The following is an 11,492-nucleotide window of genomic DNA, read 5'->3' as shown; positions in this document are numbered from 1 at the left end:
AACCCCCAAAGAGTACTGTGCTTAAATTTCAATTATCCAGGCTTTGTGCTGGGTATTGGGTGAGTTGATTTTTACACAATAAAATAAATGCTGTGCTTACACTTAATGACTAAAATCCTGCTTGTGCTCAGCTAAAATATAAAATCAGTAGTTTGGAAGAGCAGGCTTGGAGCAAAATAAAATTGCTTTGGGAAACTGAAGAACTCAGGGAGTTGGTAATGGGATATGTAGTCTTTCACCCCTACCATAGGTCACTAATTGGAATCTAGAGCAGGTTAGTAGTAGTGACTTGAATTTTGGAACTAAAATTGTGATGTCTGTTGTGTGGCCTTTAGGAAATATGCTGGTGGTCTCAAACCAATTCCTAGTGGTAAGTGCCCACACAGCTGTCAGCTGCATCTGGCATCATTGCTGGTAGTTTCTGGTGAGAGTGCAACATTTCCCTGCACCCTGAGACTGAAATACCCTCTCCGCTTTAGAGGTGGGCTCTCTGCAAAGGGATAGGCAAATTGGCCAGGCACTGAGGGGAAGTTTGCAAATGCCAAGAGTTCTGAGCCTGAATTTTCAGTGTCGCCCATCTGGCAACTTCCCCAAGTACCTAACAATGTATTTAACAATGTAAAAAGACAACCAAAACTCATGGGCAGCATGTGAACTGCCGGCTCAGGGAGGCTAGCCCCCAACCCCACACCTTACGCCCAAGGCCCCACCCCTACCGGAGCCCAGAGCTCCACCACTGCGGCCACCACAGAGCGCCAGGTGGGTAGGCTGCCCAGCCCCCAGCACCCACAGCCCTGGAGTGCCTGGTGGGCTGCCCAGGGCCCTGAGCCCTGGAGCACCAGGTGGGCAGGAGGTGCGGCCCCCAGCCCTAGAGCACCAGGCAGGTGAGAGACATGCCCCCCGCGCCCCCCACCCCTGGAGCTCCAGGCAGGCAGGAAGCATGGCCCCAGTCACTTGGACTCCTGGGCCTCAGACTGGACCCCCCACCAGCCCCAGCTTCAGCCCCAGCCCGGCCATGCAGGAGGAACATGGTGGGAAGCAGGAGGGAACCTGAGGGTGGAGCATTGGCAGGGCAGGACTGTTTGAGGAGGCTCACAGAGCCGCCCAGAGGGAGGGGGCAAGTGGGGCAATTTTCCCCAGGCCCTGGGCCCTGCAGGAGCTCCGTGAGCCCTGGCCCAGCGACAATCTGGGTCTTCAGCAGCATTTCGGCAGCAGGGAGCCCTTCAGTGCTGCCGAAAATGCAGAGCCACTGAAGGGCCCCCCACCGCTGAAATGCCGCCGAAGACCTAGATCACTGCCAGGTGAGTACAAGCACCGCAGCTTCCCCGCTTTGCCCCAGGCCCTCTGAATCCCCTGGGCGGCCTTGGAGGCTCAGCCTCTCCTGGCCTACGATAGCTGCCGTCCATGAAACCATAGCTTATTCATATGCTTAAGAAATATACACTGATTTTATATATATATATATATACTCACACACACACCAAATCATTGAAGTAGGGCCTGATCCAAGGCCCATTGGAGACAATAGGAATCTTCCTGTTGATTTCAATGAATGTTGGATCAGTCTCTAAATGAGTCATGTGCCATTTAAACAACAATTAACATTAGACAGAAGCAATACAAGATGAGGAACTGCTGCAAAAACAATGAAGAAAACAGTGTAGACATGACAAACAGCCAGGCCCTTAATATTTTGATATTTGACAGCTGTTCTGATATTTAGACAGTTTGCCTTCAAAATAGAAGGATCATTTTTAATCACCTTTGTATTTCTTTCATTTCCCTAGAATATTTATCGCCATATTTTATTTTGTTTGCAATCTTTGTCTTTAGCCACACAGAAGAAAATCCAATAATCATGTGCAAAATAAACCTGTTGCAAAGACAGATTATTATGAGTTATTGTTATTATTACTTATCACTTGCCAAGCACAGACACTGTGCTTTGACTGATAGATAAGCACAAGTAAGCCGTGATTTTCCATCCAAATTCTGCCTTCAGCTACATTTCAAAACTCTGTTGACTTCGGGTGTAAAGGATGGGAGAATTTGTCCCTCGGAATATTAGAAATGCATTTATGGCAAAGGAGAAAGAGAAGGGAGTTAGAATAGTGAGGAGTTTATTAGTTCTTTATCTACATTTTATCAGCTAATGTGTCCTATTTTCCTCTTTCAATGTGATGCAGACTTATGAGTCAGGAAGAGACCTGCAGGGCTATGTTATCCCAAGGGAATTTCAGGATTTCATATCACATTTATCCAGGCTCCGTTTGATTATAATTGCCTTGTGATTTAATGCAAAACTCCAGCTATTCTTGTGTATTGTTTGTCACATGCTGTTTTACTGTAACTAACCAGACTTCTTTTTCAACTATAGCCACCCATCGCTTTATTTTAAAGCCTAACCCACACCCTCCTGCACATATATATGCATCCTTGAATTTTGTACTTTGATGAAGAGGTTCACTGAGTAATCTGAGCACTCCAGGATGGGAAGGAGGCTGATAGCTATTCAATGATGCTTGAGTGAAAAACCTTTGGTCAATGACTTGTTTCCTCTCTACAGTCTCAGCCTGTTACAGTATTTTTTTTTCCTGCCAGATGGTGAGGGAAATCTATTTCTGAACCCCTAGACTGAGATAAAGAATTAGAGTTGCTTTGAGGACATGCCTCCTTTCCAAACTCTTCCAAGCGAGGATTTCAGCACTCTCTATTGTAAACTTTGTAGCTGAACTCTTTCAGAATTCTGTTTACTTCTTCTTCACTTAGCCACATAGAGATTTTACAGCCCTAGTCCCAAAGGAAATAGCTTAAAGGCACACACACACACACACACACACACACACACACACACACACACACACACACACACACACAGAGGCTATATATTGCGCAACACACCCATACCTGGCTTGGTATTTGGATTGCTGGAGAGACATTGCATATTTCACTTTTGATTGAGGAAGTCCATCTGTCCAATATGAACAGTGCATTATTATGCGTAACTACAGCATGAGTACACAGCTAAACACAAACATGTCAAACTTTCCTCAGAACTTATGACAGCAGGAAGCCAATTACTTTGAAAAGAATTGGTTCTGTTTCTTGACTGCAGTAACACAAACATACTCCGCCCCCCCGCCCCTTGCTCCCAACATCAAGGTAGAGCTTTGCATTTCCAATACTTTAGTTCAATACAAGGTAGCGTTTTTATGTATTTTATTTTTATTGCCAGGGTAGTGTGTTGAGTTTCTCTGTAAAAGGTGTAGCAATGACAGGGCTGGAAGATGTTAATAAATAATAGATGGATTCTCTCACTTAAAGACAATGATCTGCAGATTCTTATTGTCAATTTAATTTAGGAAGGGAAAATAATTTAAATAATGATAGAATCTTCCTAATCAAATCAGAGAAGAATATGGCAGCCAGAAGAACAATGACTGATGCCACAGCAGGACTATCTGACAGGCTTGAAAAACCATTGTAAAGTTGCCAACACAACAAGCCTTTTATCTTTTACACTAGCATTTGAAGCCTCTGATTTCCATCCAAGGAATAGGAGGAGGAACATGTAATCCTCCCACCACCTCATTACTTACTGTTTTAATTATCATTATTTAAAAAAATGTAAATAATCACGAACTAGACATAACTTTTTGAAAACTGATACAAGAGAATTAAAAGAACATTTTCACAACTTGGCTTTATTCCTAACATAGAAGCACCTCTCCTTTTATTTTTATTTGCCTTTATATTCATTTTGGGTAAATAAATAATGATATATGTAATTAATTTATCTTGTAAGATTAGTCTTATGCATGGTAAACTTGAGTAGATTAGCTCAGTGCTGTTAATATTGCTGTGGACTTTCTACCCAGGAGGGCCCTCCTGAGCAGTCTGCAGAACTATGTTCTGGACACTCAGCTGGACGCTCTCTAGACCTGATCACCCCACTTGGCATAGATATTGGAGGTATAGTAACTGGAGCTCTGTCCTGGTCCAGTCATCATCCCATATAGCTAGAGGCTAATTAAAATGCTCTTGCTCTGTATCTGAGACCCGCTAGGATAGTCGGCCATTGTACCGTTGGGCCCAGTGAGCTTCCACATCTTCCTGCTAGAAAATATTGTCTACCTGCAGGCTCAGTCTGTGTCAAGACTGGTTACTAAATAATGCAAGAAACTTTTATCAGAGAGCTGCCTTTTATTAGGCCTTAATTACAGTGTCCCAGCCTTCTGCGTCACTGGTGAATTTTTATACTGCTCTGGTTTCACCTTAATCACTAAGAAACAGATTTTCCAAGTTAGCAATGCAATTGTAGCCATACACGTGTGTGTGCCTAATTTATATATGCCAATACCCAACGTGAGAGCACAAATCCGCAATAGTATTTGAACTGTGCTCAGCTAGGCATGTAGGCTGGGATTTTCAAAATGAGCCTCAGTCCCAGCCTCAATTACTACATGCATGCAGAAAAGCCTGCCATTCTACTTATAATCGCTATCCCGATCTTTGCAAGATCATAATCACCCTCAATTCATACTAGCTTTAATTCCTCTCCTTTGTTTCCCTTGTTCTTGCATTTGTCTACAGATATTTTAGTTGGCTCATATTATACCTCATATTTTCTTCATATCATTTCCACCCTCTGCCTTTCTTTGATTTTCTTCTTGCACACAGGCGCAACAGAAGTATTTTACCATAAAATTAGCATAAGGTGACCCAAGCACAGAATCAGTTTGGTAACAAACTGATTTTAGGATAATGACATTAGCCACTTCTATTCTGAAAACCTGGCCTATGAAGGAAGGTTAATGAAACTGGCATGTTTAGTCTTGAAAAAAGAAGACTGAGGGGAGGAACCAAATAACAGACTTCAAATATGTTAAGGGCTCTTATAAAGAGGACGGTGATCAATTGTTCTCCATGTCAACTGAAGATAGGACAAGAAATAATTGGATCAATCTACAGCAGAGGAGATTTCGGTTAGATACTAGGAAAACTTTCTAACTGTAAGGATAGTTAAGCATGGGAATAGTCTTCCAAGGAAGGATGTGGAATCTCTGTCATTGGAGGTTTCTTAAAACAGGTCAGACAAACACCTGCCAGGGATGGCATAAGTGTACTTAGTGCTGCCTCAGAGAAGTGGGATGGCCAAATGACTTCTGAGGTCCTTTCCAGCCAGAGGTGAAAGTAAGCCGGTACGGTCCGGTACGGTGTACCAGCAAGAGACAGTACACCGTGCTGGACCGCACTGGCTTCCGTGGGGGGGATTTAAAGGGCTCTGGGCTCCCCGCTGCAGTGAGCAGCTCAGAGCCCTTTGAATCCTGCCCGCAGCTTGGGTGGCTAGGCTGGGGCCGGATTTAAAGGGCTTAGAACTCCCACGGCTGCGGGCAGCCCAGAGCCCTTTAAATCCCGCACGCAGCTCTAGAGGCCGGGCTGGGGCCATATTTAAAGGGCTTGGAACTCCGCGGCGGCCGGAGCCCCAGGCCCCTTTAAATCCCAGCCCCAGCCCGGCAAGGCTCGGAGTTCCCCACAGCCGCGGGAGCTTCGGACCTTTTAAATCCCGCCCCAGGTCCAGCAGCCGGAGCTGCAGTGGGGATTTAAAGGGCCTGGGGCGGGATTTAAAAGGTCCGAAGCTGGGAGCCCCGGGTTGATTTAAAGGCCCTGGGGCTCCCAGCCACAGCCGGTGCTCCAGGGCCTTTAAATCTTGAGAGGCACCACCTCTTCTGGATGAGGCCACGCCTCCCTTAGGACTTCGGCAGTACCGGTAAGTCCTGTAAGTTACTTTTACCCCTGCTTCCTACCTTAACCTTTTGAATTATGAGTCCATATGCACGCACCGAGTTTCTAATGTGCCAAGGGGTGCTCCCCGCTGGCTCTGCCCCATCTCCCCAACTCCAACCCTTCCCCCAAGGCCCCATCCCCACTCCGCCTCTTCCGACCCCTGCTCCACCCCCATCCCGCCTCTTCCCTGCCTCTTCCCACCCTGTTCCACCCCCTAACCTGAGCGTGCCCAGCCCTCACTCCTCCCCTCCCCGCCAGTGCCTCCTGCACGCTGTGGAACAGCTGATTGCAGTGGGCGAGAGGTGCAGGGACAAGTGGGAGGTGCTGATCGGCGGGGCTGCCAGCAGGTGGGAGTCACTGGGGAGAGAGGGAGGCACTGATAGGGGGACTGCCGTGGATGCTAAGCACCCATCATTTTTTTTCCATGGAGCCGGCACCTATGAGTCCATACACATAGCCTGAAAACTGGCTTAATGAAATCAGTGCAAGTTTGTGTAAACAAAACCATAGGGGCCTTCATAGAATCATAGAAATCAGGCCATAGAAGACCTGTTAGGTTACTGAGTGCATCTTCTTGTCAGCATGAGCTTGTTCCATGCAATACATATTTTAGTGTTTTATCCAGTCTAGTTTTATAAGTCCTAATTGTTCTACCTGCTGTGCCATTTTTCAGATTTAGTCCTAAAGCAAATGTCCTGATCACTTAAGGTCATTTAAATGCTCCACAGCACTTTCCGTAAAAATAGCAGTATTACCAGCAGTGTCCTGGTCAATTTCCAAATCGGGTAATTGTGGTACACTGTGCCTACCTAAATTCTCTTTACGGTTTCAATTGGCTCTGATATTCTTCTTTATTACTTATGGTAAATGTCTATAATAATACTTTGAATGTATCTACCAGCTTTAATCTGATAATTTTAAAGCATTTTACAAAACCAGGAAAGTACTATCATCCCCATTTTACAGCTTAGGGTGATAAAGTACTGAGAATACTAAGGGTATGTCTACGCTGCACAAAAAGCCCCAGTTCTGACTCAGTTCTGACTCAGGTTTGAGCCCAGGTCCCCTTTCTGTCCACACACAATCAGCCTGTCTCAGATCAGCAAGCATGCAGGACCCGAGTTCTGGGCTCCTGCTAGTGGAGTGGATCAGGGCCCAAGTCCCACTGTGATTCAGGTCCTAGCCCTGTTAGTTGTACAGTGTGGACTCAGATCAAACCACAGACCCAAGTCAGAGGGTCTGCATGGCGCAGTGTGGATGCATTAGCATGCATTAGCATCACTGTTAGATGTGGGTCCAGCTATTCTAAACCCAGGTTTACAATGCATTGTGGACTCTCAAGGGAGGGCTTGGAACCACCAGGTCTACAAGCCCAGGTCTCACAGACTCAGGCTTAGTGTGCATTGTAGACATACCTAAAGTGACTTGGCTAGGACCATACATCAAAACAGCAACAGAGCTAGGGCTAGATCCTAGGTCTCTTGATGCCTCGAGCAGTGTTTTTTAAAGTTCGGGTCCTGACCCAGTACTGGGTCGCAGCATGTAAGGCACTGGGTTGCCTTGCTCTGCACCCAGGGACCCTAGTGGCTGTGGTCAGCACCACCGAGGGGGACATTAAAAGTCCCGTCGGCGATGCTGCCCAGCTAAGGCAGGCTAGTGCCTATCTGTTCCGACATTGTGCTGTGCTCTGGAAGCAGACTTCAATGGAGCACTCACAGAAGGGTTTTCTTTCACAGTCAGCTGCTGGAGGTTTTTTACAATGATTTTATATATAGATACATGCCAGATAAAAATGGAGGTTTGGAAGTCAGAAAGGAAAGAAAGCACCTAGAGGATGTCGTTCTGATGTAGTCTACAGCATTAGAATGACTCACAAGGCATCTCCCTCACAAACACACAGAGAGGAATTGATTTGAAAGTTAAGTAAGTAGCATGGAAACTAGGATGTGTTACAATGTACAGTAACGTGTCAGATCAGTAATTTTCACTCTACATTTATAAATCACTCCAGATCCTTTTTATATTTATATTGTTTTGTCAGCCATTCACTGGGCTATAGGAACTCAGCAAAACAGGGGATCTCTGTCTAAGGACTCAGTCTGGCATGGGAATATCAATGTTTAATTAGGGGAGTCACTAAGGACTATATAGGTTGGTGCTGTGCGACTTCTCATCCTAAGAGGCTGGTAGTAAAGCGGATGCAGCATTGGCTACAGGCCCACTTCTACCTAGTATACATATTTTTCTTGCGTGTCTTCTGAGCACTATATTACCATACTATGGATCAGGGCTCTGCACCATTGCTCCAGAAAGGCCCGATCTCCACCCAGCAAGTCCTCTCCAAGTGTTGCACTCCTGTGTGGAAGGGGATGTGGGTGCAGGTGACTGCTCAGAGTTCAGATCACAGTCCAGGGAGTGTACCATGCATTTCCTGCCTAGGGACCTATCTGCTAAGCATGTGCTCCCAGTTCAACAGCAGCACATCTCCCCTCCATGTGATAAAAGTAATAATACCAGCTCTTACATAGCACTTTTCATTCATAGATCTCAAGGTGCTTTACAAAGGTGATCAGTATCATAATCTCCATTTTACAGATTGGGAAACTGAGGAACAGGATTTAGCCTAATATTTAGCCTGTTGGCTACACTGTCTATTTCCAATGGAGATGAGACTCAGAGCAGGTTATGAACTTAATCTGGAATAATCCTATACATTAAAAGTCTCCAGTCCCTAGCCTGAAGGAGGGTGCTAGCCTGTTCAGAGTGGCCCCCATTCCTTCATTTTATTATGTGGACTTTAGGCTTTGGTACCCTACAGATGAAAATATAGTAATTAATTGATGAGTGTGTTCCTTTGTGGAAAAAGGCAAAATAAAGAATAAAGAGAACAGGGCATGAATTTAGAAGTAAGCAGATACCAAATTTGTTCTTTTTCATTTGAAAATATATATATGTAATCGCCTAAAAATATTTTAAAAGAATATCATTAAAGTTAGGAAATGCCAGATATAAAACTGAATGTGTAACCTTAATTCAGACCTCTTGTGGGTAGGCTTTATAATTCAGTCCTTAATTATGTGACAATACAGGACCCCTGCCTCATTCCATGCAGAGGATGGATCTGCTCTGTGGATGAACCAGGATTGTGTAAGGAAGGTGGCTGTTGTCTGTAGGACCCCTGCCTCATTTGTGGCAGAAGTTGGAAGGTGTGCAGTGATTGAGGCAGGGGACTGCAGGAAGAAAAACAACAGTATCATGGTTAGGGCAGCTGAATGCTGCCCTGGAGAATTGGATTTTTTTATCCCTGCTTCTGACACAAAGTCCCCACATGATGCTGGGCAATTCACTTCAACTAAACTTTTCACAGATGGTCATTAATGGTGTAGTCCTCTTTTTTTTTTTTTTTTTGGTTCCTGACTTAAGACCTATTGTCTGATTTGCAGAAGTGCTGAACACTCACAGCTGCAGCTGACATCTATATAATGTGCTATATTATAGTATACTCCAGATTATCCAAATAGCATGGGGGACACAGATTTTATTCAGATAATTGGGAGTCTGGATAACTGAGAGGGCAGGAGCTATTTAGCCATTCAGTAGTGTGGTGGCCTCCTCTGCAGATGAGGACTCCTCTTCCTCCTGCAAGTACCAGCCGGGCGGGGTCTCTGCTCTGCCCTGCTCACTCACGTCCATGGCAGTAGGGCTACCAAGGGCTCCCTGCACTGCTGCAGGGCCAGTGACACCTGCAGGCACAAGGTGCAGGGGCAGGCTGCAGTCCTGGCAGGGCAGAGCAGGGACCTCTGTCCAGGATTCTGCTCTGCCCCATCAGGACCACAGCCAGCCCTGCATCTTTCTCCTGCAAGGATCAGGTATCACGGGCACTGCAGCATTACAGGCAGCCCTCTGCAGCTGCTCTGTTATGGCTCCACTCACTCCTGTGACAGCAGGGCAACAGTGGGCACCCTGCACTGCCACCGGATCCATTCAGCAGCAGGGTGGCCTTCCCTGCAGCCACGGGCTCATCCTCATAGTCCTGGCCACGGTCTCTGTTCTATTATCCAACTGGCATTGTCCGATTCCCTTCCTTGTCCCTCAGCATGAGATACAAGGGGACAAGGAAGGGATTCAGATAATACAGATGTTTGGATAATAGGGTGTCAGTTAAAGAGGAATATACTGTATTAAGTATTCTGGAAAAACCCAATCCTAGTCATCTCCGATTGGGCACCCAAAAATAGTGGATACTTAACTCTGCTTAATCTTTCTATGCCTCGGCTCCCCATCTGTAACACTGGGCTAATATCACCCCCTTATCTCTCAAGCATGCTGTAAAGATATATTAATGTATGTTTGTGAAGAACACGGATACTATCATACAATCATAGAAATGTAGGACTGCAAGGGCCCTCAGTAGCTCAGCTAATTCAGTCCCCTGCACTCAGAAAGGATGAAGTATTATCTAGACCATCCCTGACAGGTGTTTGTCTAACCTGGTCTTAAAAACCTCCAATGACGGAGATTCCACAACCTCCCTAGGCAATTTATTCCAGCACTTAACTACCCTGACAGTTAGGAAGGTTGTCTTAATATCTAACCTGAATCTCCCTTGCTGCAATTTAAGCCCATTACTTCTTGTGCTGTCCTCAGGGATAAGAACAATTTATCACTGTCCTCTTCATAACAAGCTTTTACGTACTTGAAGATTATCATGTCCCTCCTCAGTCTTCTCTTCTCCAGACTAAACAAACCCAATTTTTTTTCAATTTTTCCTCCTATGTCATGTTTTCTAAACCTTTAATCATTTTTCTTGCCCTCCTCTGGACTTTCTCCAATTTGCCCACTTCCTTCCCAAAGTGTGGTGCCCAGAACTGGCCACAATACATCCAGTTGAGGCCTTATCAATGCTGAGTAGAATGGAAGAATTATTTCTCATGTCTTGCTTACAACACTCCTGCTAATACCTCCCAGAATGGTGTTCATTTTTTTGCAATAGTATTACTACTGTTGATTCATATTTCGTTTGTGATCCACTGTAACCTCCAGATCCTTTTCTGCACTATTCCTACCTAGACAGTCATTTTCCATTTTATATTTGTGCAATTCATTGTTCCTTCCTAAGTGGAGGTTTTTGCATTGGTCCTTATTGGATTTCATTCTATTTATTTTAGATTATTTCTCCAGTTTGTCAAGATCATTTTGAATTTTAATCATAAAGCACTTGCAACCCCTCCCAGCTTGGTATCATTCACAAACTTAATAAATGTACTTTCTATGCCAGGGGTCAGCAACTTCTGGCACGTGGCTCGCCAGGGTAAGCACCCTGGCGGGCCGGGCCAGTTTGTTTACCTGCTGCATCCGCAGGTTCGGCCGATCGTGGCTCCCACTGGCCACAGTTCGCCGCTCCAGGCCAATGGGGGCGGCAGGAAGTGGCGCGGGCCGAGGGATGCCATTTATGGTGCAATTGTGATTATTTACTAGTATTTCTAGTTCTTCCTGTTTATTCGCCATACTTCTTGCATTAGTATATAGACATCTAAGATGTTCATTAGCTTTCCTCTCTCTATTCCCTCTTGTCTCTCCTTTCTCCCTGCTATGATTGTATATGTTCCCCTCAGCTTCTGACCCTTCACCCAGGTCTCCATGTTCTGGACTTACTTGTGGACTTTTGTCTGCTGACCCCATCAAACCTCATTTAAAGTCTGCCC

The sequence above is a fragment of the Mauremys reevesii genome, linkage group 1, assembly GCF_016161935.1.
Source record: "Mauremys reevesii isolate NIE-2019 linkage group 1, ASM1616193v1, whole genome shotgun sequence".
NCBI lineage: Eukaryota > Metazoa > Chordata > Testudines > Geoemydidae > Mauremys > Mauremys reevesii.
This window is presented reverse-complemented; position numbering follows the sequence as displayed.